General features: G+C 43.2%; 1 protein-coding gene across 1 annotated transcript in view; it reads left to right on the forward strand.

Moving 5' to 3' along the window:
- scn5lab (sodium channel, voltage gated, type V-like, alpha b) overlaps positions 1-12,540 on the forward strand; it is a 449,385-nt gene that overhangs the window by 146,046 nt on the left and 290,799 nt on the right. The window contains 1 exon segment of the mRNA XM_052017101.1: positions 11,211-11,353. The gene's annotated coding sequence lies outside the window, so the exon portion shown is untranslated.

Consider the following 12,540-nt stretch of genomic DNA (forward strand, 5'->3'; position numbering starts at 1 on the left):
GTTGTGTATTTAGACTTTCAAAAGGCCTTTGACAAAGTGCCGCACAAGAGATTGATTAACAAGATGAGAGCTCATGGAATTACAGGTAGGATAACAGAATGGGTGGAGCATTGGCTGGTTGGCAGAAAGCAAAGGGTGGGAATAAAAGGATCTAGTTCTGGTTGGCTACCGGTTACTAGTGGTGTGCCGCAGGGGTCGGTGTTGGGGCCGCTTCTTTTTACCCTGTACATTAACAATTTGGATGATGGGGTACATGGTTTTATGGCTAAGTTTGCAGACGACACCAAGATAGGTGGAGGAGTAGCGAGTATTCAGGAGACAGGTAGGTTGCAGAGAGACCTAGATAGTTTAGGAGAATGGGCAAGGAAATGGTAGATGAGATTTAATGTTGAGAAATGTGCAGTTGTGCACTTTGGAAACAGAAATAAATGGGCAGATTATTATCTAGAAGGAAAGAAAATTAAAAGTACAGAAGTATAAAGGGACTTGGGGGTACTCGTGCAGGATAATCTAAAGGTTAACTACGAGGTCGGATCGGTGGTAAAGAAAGCGAATGCTATGTTGGCATTCATTTCGATAGGTATAGTGTATAAAAGTAAGGAAGTGTTGGTAAGGGTCTACGGGGCATTAGTGAGGCCTCATCTGGAATACTGTGTACAGTTTTGGGCCCCATATCTTAGGAAGGATGTGCTGATGTTGGGGAGGGTTCAGAGGAGATTTACGAGGATGATTCCAGGAATGAAAGGGCTTACATATGATGAGTGTTTGTCGGCTCTTGGACTGTACTCACTGGAGTACAGAAGAATGAGAGGGGACCTCATAGAAACATTTAAAATGTTGAAAGAACTGGACAGAGTAGATGTGGCCAAGCTGTTTCCCTTGGTGGGTGAGTCCAGGACCAGAGGGCACAATCTTAGAATTAGAGGGTACCGGTTTAAAACAGAGATGAGGAGAAATTTCTTTAGCCAGAGGGTAGTGAATTTATGGAATTCCTTGCCACGTACAGCAGTGGAGGCTAGATCACTGGAGGCGTTTAAGGAGGAGATAGACAGATATCTAATTAGTCAAGGTATCAAGGGACATGGGGTTAAGGCCGGAAATTGGGGTTAGAATAGTTTGTTTTTCATTGCCCCCCCCCCATTTCTCATTCTTTTTCTTTTTTTCCCTTTCCTTTGGAGCAGACTCGATGGGCCGAATGGCCTACTTCTGCTCCCTTGTCTTGTGATCTTGTGAACACAGGGGATGACTCTGGTCAGAAGTAGTGGCCAGGGATCTCACAGCCACACAAGGGAGTGGACATGATACTACGGTATCCCTGGGAGCAACAGTCCCTCTGTTGCCGTACAGGTCGATAGGGTTGTTAAGAAGGTGTATGGAGTGTTGGCCTTCATTGGTCGGGGTATTCAGTTCAAGAGCCGCGAGGTGATGTTGCAGCTCTATAAAACTCTGGTTAGATCACACGGAGTATTGTGTTCAGTTCTGGGCACTTCATTATAGGAAGGATGTGGAAGCTTTAGAGAGGGTGCAGAGGAGATTTACCAGGATGCTGCCTGGATCGGAGAGCATGTCTTATGAGGATAGGTTGAATGAGCTGGGGCTTTGCTGTTTGGAGAGAAGGAGGATGAGATAGAGGTGTACAAGATGATAAGAGGCATGGATCGAGTGGACAGTCAGAGACTTTTTCCCAGGGTCACAATGACTAACATGAGAGGGCATAATTTTAAGGTGAGTGGAGGAAGGTATAGGGGGATGTCAGGGGTAAATTTTTTACACAGAGAGTGGTGGGTGTGTGGAACGCACTGCCGGCAGAGGTTGTGGGGGCAGATACATTAGGGACATTTAAGAGATTCTTAGATAGCCACATGAATGATAGAGAAATGGGGGGCTATGTGGGAGGGAAGGGTTAGATAGATCTCAGAGCAGGATAAAATGTCGGCACAACATCATGGGCCGAAGGGCCTGCACTGTGCTGTAATTTTCTATGTACTGGAACCTGGGTGTCAGCCTTGAGGTGCTATGATCCCATGGCTCCAGGGGTGGGTGCAGCAGTGTGGGTGCAGATGAATTGCTTAGAATCCACAAAGTCACTGCTTCCTATTTCTTGTCTGATTCAGCCCCCTCCCACTCCCCCCCCCCCACCCCCGACTCCCACCCATGACCAACCGCGGCCTTGGAAAGGCAACAGCTCAGATGAAAGACCAGTAGAGTGTGTACTGTTGCACTGACGACAGACAAACTGAAAGAGTTGATCAGCTAGCACCTTGTCTGAGAGTGTCTCGGGGGGGGTGGCCCCATCGGAACTCGACGGCCCGGCTCCCTTGCAGCATTCCATTTGTGAACCGCTGCAGTCACAAGAATGCTTCCTCTGGAAGTGACGCGGGGGGCTGTGGTGGAACCGGAAAGCTGAGCTGCAAGGGATAATTTCAGCCAAGTCCGCAGAGACTAAAGGACAGTGTTACCATGCATCTGCTTTGCCTTTGCTTGAGCGTAGGTTGAATGTGACCTAGTCAAGGTCTTTAAACTTGAGTCATAGAGTCATACAGCACGGAAACAGGCCCTTTGCCCAACAGGTCCATGATGAGCAAGATTCTATTCTAAGCAAGTCCCATTTGCCCTTGTTTGACCCATATCCCTCTAAAGATTGATAAAATGATAAAAGAATCGCTGGACTTCAAGATTTCTTTATTAGTCACATGTACATTGAAACACGCAGTGAAATGCATCTTTTGCGTAGAGTGTTCTGGGGGCAGCCCGCAAGTGTCGCCACGCTTCTGGTGCCAACATAGCATGCCCACAACTTCCTAACCCGTATGTCTTTGGAATGTGGGAGGAAACCGGAGCACCCGGAGGAAACCTATGCAGGCACAGGGAGAACGTACAAACTCCTTTCAGACGGTGGCCGGATTTGAACCTGAGTTGCTGGCGCTGTAAAGCATTATGTTAACCGCTACACTACCATGCCTGCAACAGCTCACGACGAGGATGGGATTCAAGAGTCAGGAAGTTATGTTGCAGCTTTATAAAACTCTGGTTAGGCTGCATTTGGAGAATTGAGTATTCCAGAAGGATGTGTAGGATTTGGAGAGGGTGCAGAAGAGGTTCACCAGGATGCTGCCTGGATTAGAGGGAAGTGTTGTAAGGAGGGGTTTGACAGACTTGGGTTGTTTTCTCTGGAGGCTGAGGGGAGACCAGATAGAAGTTTATAAGATTATGAGGGGCATAGATAGACAGCCCGTATCTTCTTCCCAAGGTGGAAATATCTAATACTAGAAGTCATGCATTTAAGTTCAAAGGAAATATGTGAGGCAAGTTTTTTACACAGAGAGTGTTGGGTGCCTGGGATGCACTGCCAGGGGTTGTGGTGGAGGCAGATATGATAGAGGCGCTAAGAGGCTCTTAGATAGGCACATGAATGTGCAGAGAATGGAGGGTTATGGACATTGTGTAGGCAGAAGGGATCAGTTAGTTAGGTATTTAGTTACTAGTTTAATTAGTTTAGCATAACATCTTGTGCTGAAAGGCTGTCCCTGTGCTGTATTGTTCTATGTCCTATGTTGTATGTTCTAATGGAGAAACATAGTCTTACATTGAAACTAAGCCATGTGGGAGCAAAATCAGGAAGCAGTCTTCAGTTAAAGAGTACTGCAAATCTTACACTTTACCTCCAACAGTCTGTGTCCTAATGAGGTGAAAGGTGTACCCAGAATCAGATTTATTAAGATAAGATATTTATTTATTAGTCACATGTACATTAAAACACAGAGTGAAATAGGTCTTTTTGCGTTACTGAGAATGTGCTGGGGGCAGCCCGCAAGTGTCACCACTCTTCTGGCGCCAACATAGCATGCCCACGGCTTCTAACCTCTACATCTTTGGAATGTGGGAGGAAACCGGAGCACCCGGAGGAAACCCATGCAGACACACGGGGAGAACATACAAACTTCTTACAGACAGCGGCCAGAATTGAATCCGGGTCGCTGGCGCTGTAATAGCGTCATGCTAACGGCTACACTGAAATATGACGTGAAATTTGTTGTTTTGCGGCAGCAGTACAGCACAAAGACATAAAATTACTATAAATTACAAAAGTAAATAAATAGTGCAGAAAAAAGGAATAATGAGTAGTGTTCATGGGTTCATGGACCATTCAGAAATCTGATGGCGGAGGGGAAGAAACTGTTCCTGTACCTTGATTTTTTGATTGTAACTTAAACTAAACTTTGCAAAAGCAGTGATGTCTTAACAGCAAGAGGCACCTGTGAACCCTGGAAAACTTGAGATAAACAAATTTAATGGCAGCATGGTTTTGATTGTAATGGATTGTTAAAGCACATTCTGAGGTATGAAAACTGAATGCTTAACACGTTCTTCTGAAATTCCTGTCTCTGTCGTTTCAACAAAGATGTAATCTGTTTAATATAAATGAGTTAAACCGCTGAAGTTTTGGATATTGTACTTTAATCCGTATATTGTACATTGGTGTCATTTAGGGCTCAATCACTTATACCTGAGTCAGAGGATTTTGTGTTCATCTCACTCCCGATCCACAGCTGCAGAATCTATTCTGACGCCCCAGTGGTGATGTTCTCTCTACTCCAAGGTCTCCAAGGTCCTCTCTACTCTCTCAGATGAACGATCTGAAGAACAGGTACATTCACCCTGGTGGCCAGGATAATATTTATCCTTCATGCTTGACTACAAAAAGACAGATTGATGTACAAGCCTTTGCAAAGTCCAAAATTCTATACTCCATTACTTTAGTGAGTGGCTAAATCCTTTATATTAAACAGATTAAACCTCTGTTAAAACTGCAGAGACAGGAACTTCAAAAGAACAATCAAATCGGTGTTTGTGGAAGCTTTCAGTACACAAACTGGATACCATATTTCCAACAACATAACACCTCAGAAGTATGGCAACTGCTCTGCCCAAGACCGCAAGAAATTGCAGAGAATTGTGGACAGAGCGCAGTCCATCACGGAAACCAGCCTCCCCTCCATGGACTCTGTCCACACTTCCCGCTGCCTCGGGAAAGCAGCCAACATAATCAAAGACCCCTCCCACCCCAAACATTCTCTCTTCTCCCCTTCCATCAGGCAGGTGATACAAAAATTTGAAAATATGCACCACCCAGGCTCAAGGACAGCTTCTTTCCCGTCTTTATAAGACTCTTGAATGGACCTCTTGTATGATAAAGATGAACTCTTGACCTCACAATCTACCTTGTCATGGCCTTTCACCTTATTGTCTGCCTGCATTCCACTTTTTCTATGACTAACCGTAACACTATATTCTACATTCTGTTATTGCTTTTCCCTTTGTACTACCTTGATGGACTTATGTTTTGAAATGATCTGTCTGGATGGCATGCGAAGCAGTTTTTCACCGTATCTTGGTACATGTGACAATAATAAACCAATTGCCAATTACTCCATTGGCTGTGATGTGTTGTGGACTTCTGGAGATCACTGAAGGCATTGCAAAAATGCTACTTCTTATGTACCTCATTATATTATCAGGACACACAGTGTGAAATGAGAAGCTTTTCATCAGGGACACAGCTGCTATTGTTTATTACGGGAACTGAATACAGTGGGTTCTGATGGACATATCATACAAAGGGATGATTTACCGGTGATTTTCAACTGACCACACAATCTTAACCTTGTTTAGAATGGTTAGGACCTAAGTGAAGGATTCACTTTGGAGTGATAGGGATAAGAAACATTCAGACTCTTTAAGGGGAAGGATGGAATGCAGACATGGAACATAGAACACAGAACAGTGCAGCACAGGAACAGGCCCTACGGCCCACCGACCTAATTGCTAATGATGCCTAATTACATGAATCCCATCTGCCTGCACATGGTCCACATCCCTCCATTCTCTGCATATCCGTGGGCTTAACTAAGAGTCTCTTAAACCCCTCTATCGTATCTGCCTCCACCACCACCCCGGCACACTCCAGGCACCCACCACTCTCTGTGTAAAAAACCTGCCCTGAACATCTCCCATGAACTTTCCCCTTTGCCCTCTGCAAACATAAGGAGATTAGAAATAAAAACAGGAGTAGGCCATGTCGCCTGTTGAGCCTGATCTGCCATTCACTAAGATCATGACTGGTCTGCCTCAAGACCACTTCCCTGCTCAACGTCCATTTCTTCTGATTTCATGAGTGCCTTGAATATTCTCAACCTGAGCACCTAGAACACTCTGAGGTAGACAATTCCAATGAATTATAACCCCCTGCATAAAGCTCATTCTTACATAGCCAACCTGTTATTCTGAGGCATTGTCCCTGGCTCTGAACTCACCAGCAGGAGCAAACAGCCTCTTAGCATCTATCAATGCTGCTCAGAGCTTCACAAGTCCCTATGAGATCACATCTCATTCTTCTCAGTGCTGCTAAGTATAGGCCAGTTTTACTTAATCCCAGGGATTCAGGGTGAATGAGGCTCAAAGTGCAGATGGCCTGCTTCCCTTGTTTCTCATGTTGTCACAGCCTTCTTCAGGCACAGAACTGTACATGTTCTTCCAAATGGATCTCACCAAAGCCCCACACACTCTCCACAAGACCTCCTCGTTCGTGCCCAGCATCTTCACAATGAAGGCCAGCATACCATTGGCCTTCACAATTACTTGTACACTTCCTGACTGTGTCTCACCACCTGGTTCATGGTCCCTCTGTACTGCAATGCTTATCAATTTTTAAAACATCCTTTTGCTCCATTCTTTCTGCTAAATGAGGACCTTCCTGCATTTTGAGAGGACTAGAATATAAAAGCAAGGGTGTACAGCTGAGGCTTTATAAGATCAGACCACATTTGGAATATTGTGAGCAATTTTGGGCCCCGTATCTAAGGAGGGATGTACTGGCCCTGGGGAGGGTCCAGAGGAGGTTCCAGGAATTAAAGGATCCCAGGAATGAAAGGCTTAACATATGAGGAGTGTTTGATGTCTCTGGACCTGTACTTATCGAGTCATAGAGCACTACAGCACAGAACCAGACTGTTTGGCTCATCTAGTCCATGCTGACCTGATCTTCTGCCTAGTCCTGTCTATCTGCACCCGGATCATAGCCCTCCATTCGTCTCTCATCCGTGCACCTATCCAAACTTCTCTTAAATGTTACAATTGAACCCGTATCCACCACTTCAGCTGGCAGCTCGTTCCACACTCACACTACCCTCTGAGTGAAGTGGTTTCCCCTCAGGTTCCCCTCGATAGAGTTCAGAAGGATGAGGTGGGGATCTCATTGAAACCTACCGGATACTGAAAGGCCTGGATAGAGTGGAGGTGAAAAGGATATTTCCGTTAGTAGGAGGGAGATTCGAGGATCTGAGAACACAATTAAAACTGAGATGAGGAGGAATTTCTTCAGCCAGAGGGTGGTGAATCTGTGGAATTCGTTGCCACAGAGGGCTGTGGAGGCCAAGCCATTGGGTATATTTAAGGCATTGATAGGTACTTGATTGGTAAGGGGGTTAAGGGTTAAGGGGAGAAGGCAGGAGAATGGGGTTGAAAAAATCAGCCATAATTGAATGGCGGAGCAGACTCGATGGGCTGAATGGCCTAATTCTCTTCCTATATCTAATGGTCTTGTGGTCTACACAGTGCTACCTCGCACATTCCTATGTTAAAACCCGCTTGCCACTTTACTGCCCATGTATTCAACCTATCTACATCCCTTTGTGTCCCCCTCAGAGTTCATCGTCCGCTGCTTGGATCGCCTCCTTCCCAGGTTCACATCCTTACAGCTAGATCTCCTTTTGACAATGTTTGTGCTTGGAACCAGATTCTTTTTTCCCCTCGGTATTGCAATGCATGTTCCTATTCTTTTTACTGCATCCTGCAAACAAATCAAAGGAAATGTGGAGAGAGTGGATCGTTAGACAAGCCATCAACTAAAATGTTTGCCCATTAAGAGTCTCCAGTGATTGCATGTGTTGGTCTGTCAGTTAAAATGGCACACAAGCTTTGACTTACAGTGTATAACCTTCCCCAGAATTTAAGCACTGTTCACCAGCATATGTTGGTGGTTGGAACAAATTTGTTCAAGAAACACTATGCTTTATTGCAGCATCTTTTGTCACCTCAATTTATAGCCAATTTAAAACTATGTTTTAGACCATGGACACCATTGTAATGTGGTAAATGTGCAGTAACTTGAGACTGGGAAGCAAGTTCCCTCAAACGGTGATGACCAGGTAACCACTCCTTTTTAAGGATACTAAGGATAAGGATAGGGCAGGCACGGTAGTGTAGCGGTTTGTGTGATGTTATTACAGCGCCAGCGACCCGGGTTCAACTCCAGCCGCTGTCTGTAAGGAGTTTGTATGTTCTCCCCGTGTCTGCGTGGGTTTCTTCTGGGTGCTCCGATTTCCCCCCACATTCCAAAGACGTACGGGTTAGGAAGTTGTGGGCATGCTACGTTGGCACCGGAAGCGTGGCGACACTTGCGGGCTGCCCCCAGAATACTCTATGTAAAAGATGCATTTCACTGTGTATTTCGATGTACATGTGACTAATAAAGATATCCATACATATTGGTCAAGGAATAAGTATTTGCAGGGGAACAAGAGGCTACTGAAATGGGCAAATGGTTGACTTGCTTTCACCTGTGAAACATGGCTATTATATATTCATTTGTCAAACTCGAGTTTATTGTCACATGCTCAAGAACATGTGTGCACAGGTGCAATGAAAAACTTACTTGCAGCAGCATCACAGGCACACAGCATGAGAGATACAATATTCAGAAGAAAAACATAAACTAAACGTAAATTGTACAAAATTATACAAGAGAGAACACAATTAGAACAAAAATAAATAAAATCTATTGTAGTGTAAAGTGATCAAAGTGGTCACAGTGTTGCTATACTGAGGTAGTGATTAGGGTTGTGCAGGTTGGTTCAAGAACCGGATGGTTGAAGGGAAGTAGCTGTTCTTGAAAAGCTGGTGCGGGACTTCAGGCTTCTGTTCCTCCTGCCTGATGGTAGCTGCGAGAAGATGGCACAGCCCAGATGGTGGATACTGCCTTCTTGAAGCAGCTCCTCATGTAGATACTTTCAATGGTGGGGAGGAATGTGCCCATGATGGATTGGGTTGCGTCCACTAATCTCTACAGCTTCTTATGTTCCTGTTCATTTGAATTGCCGTACCAGACCATGAAGCAACCAACCAAAGTGTTTTGAAGTTCCATTAATGTTGGTGATAACACACACAATAGCTGTGTTAGGATCTTTCCTCAGAACCTAATCAGGGTTTGTCAGTGTATAGTGTTGCAGATAGAAGTAATTTTGTTTCAGAACGCAGTCTATGGAAATGCTATGGAAATGCTTAGAAAAGTGGTGAAGACTTTGAATGAAGCTCTTTGCACATCTCTGAGACTTTTATATAATTGGAGTAGGTGTGGGGTTGAAGGGGTGATATATTGCATTGTAGATAATCATGATCTTTGGACATTAAATATCATTACTATGTATAGATGGATTTTGGTTGCCAAGCATTTAGAGGATTGTTACACTGGCCTGAAGCACTCATCTGTTAAATGGATGAGTTGCTGTCCTGATTGTTATAGTTCCACTGCTTCCAGATGTTGAACCTCAACAGTGTTTTCATTGCTGGCAATCCATTTTGATAATATCAGCAGTTTCTCTGCTTTAAAAGATTCATGGAATGTGTCAGAAAAGTTAAAGGTAATTTTTGAAGACTCTTTACCAACAACGGTTCAGTTCAGGGCTTGAATTTTTAAATTTTTGGTTTAAGCCTGTTCCTCCATTCAATATGATCGTGGTTGATCTATGCTGACCTCAGTTCCTCTTCTACACCTGTTCCCCATAACCCTCAATTCCTCGATCTTTTAAATGTTTATCTACCTCCACCTTAAGTACATCGAATGATCTGGCCTCCGTCAACCTCGAAGGCAGAGAATTCCAGAGATTCACTATCCTTCAAGAGAAGAAATTTTGATGCATCTCAGTTTTAAATGACTGGCTCCTTATTTTGTAGCCATGTCCCCTTGTTCGTGACTGGTGAAAACATCGCAGCATCCACTATAGAACCCCCTTATGATATGTTTGAATGAGGTCACCCTTCATTCTTCTAAACTCCAAGGAACAGAGACCCAAACTGTCCAGCCTCTCGTGATAGAACAACCCTCTCATCCCTGGTGAATCTCCTTTGGAAGGCCTCTAATGCTGCGTTAGGTAAGGGAAAAATATCTTTTTGATTATTTTGGTTTGGCAAAATCAGGTTTTTGCAGTATTTAAAAAATGTCGTAAGACAAACTTTCCATTTCTGTTATAAATCACAACTAATTTTCAATGGAAGTAAGAAGTCAGCACAAAAGTTATCCACTGTAGCTCATATTTTTACTGTTCCCCTAAATTGCCCTGTTGTGTCACTGACTGGTATTTTTAATTAGATGGCCACAAAGAAGTGCCGCCGGTCAACAGTCTTTGCAATGACATCTGTATTCTTAAAGTAAAATGTATTGATGACATTATAAAGTACAATGCTAACACTGAGCTTTAACAGTGTAAAAATTGCCACTTTTTGTGTAGATCCTCGGGCCTGCTTCTTTACATTATTTGTTAATAATTGAAAACTCTAAGCCCTAATTACATTTGAGTGCAGTTTATATATTTCAGTGTGGATGATATTTCAACATCTATATATTTCAATGTGGCTTGTGTTTCAATGTGTTTTACTTTTCAGCATGTGAGATTTATTTCAGTGTGGGATATATTGCTGTGTGGATTATATTACAATGTGACTAATATTACAGTGTGAATTATTTCAGTATGTGTTATGTTACAGTGTGACTAATACTTCATTAGATGTTATATTTTAGTGCGGATTATATTGCTATGAAAATTAATCTTCATTGTAGGTTGTTTTTAAGGGTAGGTTATATTGCAGTGTGGGTTATATTTCAGTTTGTATTAAACAGCAATGTGGGTTATATTTCAGTGTGGGTTAAACATCAGTGTGTCTTATATTCCAGTGTGGGTTATACTTCAGTGTGTATTAAACAGCAATGTGTGTTATATTTCAGTGTGTGTTATACATCAATGTGGGTTATATTTCTGTGTGTGTTATACATCAGTGTGGGTTATATTTCTGTGTGTGTTATACATCAGTGTGGGTTATATTTCAGTGTGGGTTATATTTCATGGTGAGTTAAATTTCATTTTGTTATTTTTCAGTGTGAGTCATCGCACATCTTTCACTTGATTGCAAAACCAAGTGCCAAAGTCGAGAATTTGGTCGTAGTGGGAACTTGGTGCTGTGGTGGAAGGGGATGCAGTTTGTGCCCCTGATACACTGTGGTTTGTGGAAGCTTCAGGCAGTAAGTATTTGAAATTTTGTGCAAGTTTCAAAAAAAATGTTTGCTTTGGTGAACCCTAAAATCTTTTACCATCATGCAAATAGTAATCAGGTAATTAAAGGTAAAATGAGACCCATTAAAGACAAAGCAGGTGGTATATGCAAGGCTACAATACTTACTGAGTGCTCCGTTAAAATATCCGTAGAAGTGGAGATGGTAGAGGTAATGAATGAGGTGAAAGTTGATAGGTGCGATGTGCTGGAAAAACTGGTTATGCTTAGAATGGATAAGTCACCTGGTCCAGATGGCTTGAAATCCAGGGGCTTTTAAGCTATGTTCAGGGGAAGATAGCCATAATTTTCTAATATTCCCCAGAAACAGTGGGGGTGCCAGAGGGCTGGAAAATGGGAAATGTGGCGTCCTTGGTGAAGAAAGAATACAAGAACATTTTTAGTAATTACAGGCTGGGCAATTTAAAATCAGTAGCGGATAAAGTTTTAGGAACAATAATCAGGGAAAAGGTTTAACAGCAACTTGGAGAGGTTTGAATTAATTGAGGAGAGTTGGTGTGGATTTGTAAAAAGCAGTTTATGTTTGCTGAATTTTACTGAAGTAAGAGTAACGGTGAATGAAGGGAATGTAGTGCATGTTGTTTATATGTTGTTAATAAAGCATTTGACAAAGTACCGTATAAAAGGCTAATTAAAATAGAAACTCACGGAATAGGAGTGCAGAGTTAGCTGCATAAGAAGCTAGCATTAGAACCAAAACCAGTGCGTCATGGTAAATAGTTGTTTATCAGACTGGAGGATGAGAGACGATGGTGTTTCCCAAGGATTAGTGCTGGGACCACTGTATATAAATGACTTGGACACTGGAATGCAGGATAAACCTTCAAAATTTGTCAATGACACCAAACTTGGAGGTGTGGGAAATGATGTGGATGACACCAATTGACTGCAGTAGGGCATGGATGGACCATCAGAATGGGCAGAGGATTGGCAGATGGGAGTTTAATACAGAGAAGATAAGATGAGATATCTTTATTAGTCACAGGTACATTGAAACACACAGTGAAATACATCTTTTGCGTAGAGTGTTCTGGGGGCAGCCCGCAAGTGTCGCCACGCTTCTGGCGCCAACATAGCATGCCCACAACTTCCTAACACGTATTTCTTTGGAATGTGGGAGGAAATCCGGAGCACCCG

This window comes from Pristis pectinata, chromosome 5 (assembly GCF_009764475.1).
Source record: "Pristis pectinata isolate sPriPec2 chromosome 5, sPriPec2.1.pri, whole genome shotgun sequence".
In the NCBI taxonomy this organism is placed as follows: domain Eukaryota; kingdom Metazoa; phylum Chordata; class Chondrichthyes; order Rhinopristiformes; family Pristidae; genus Pristis; species Pristis pectinata.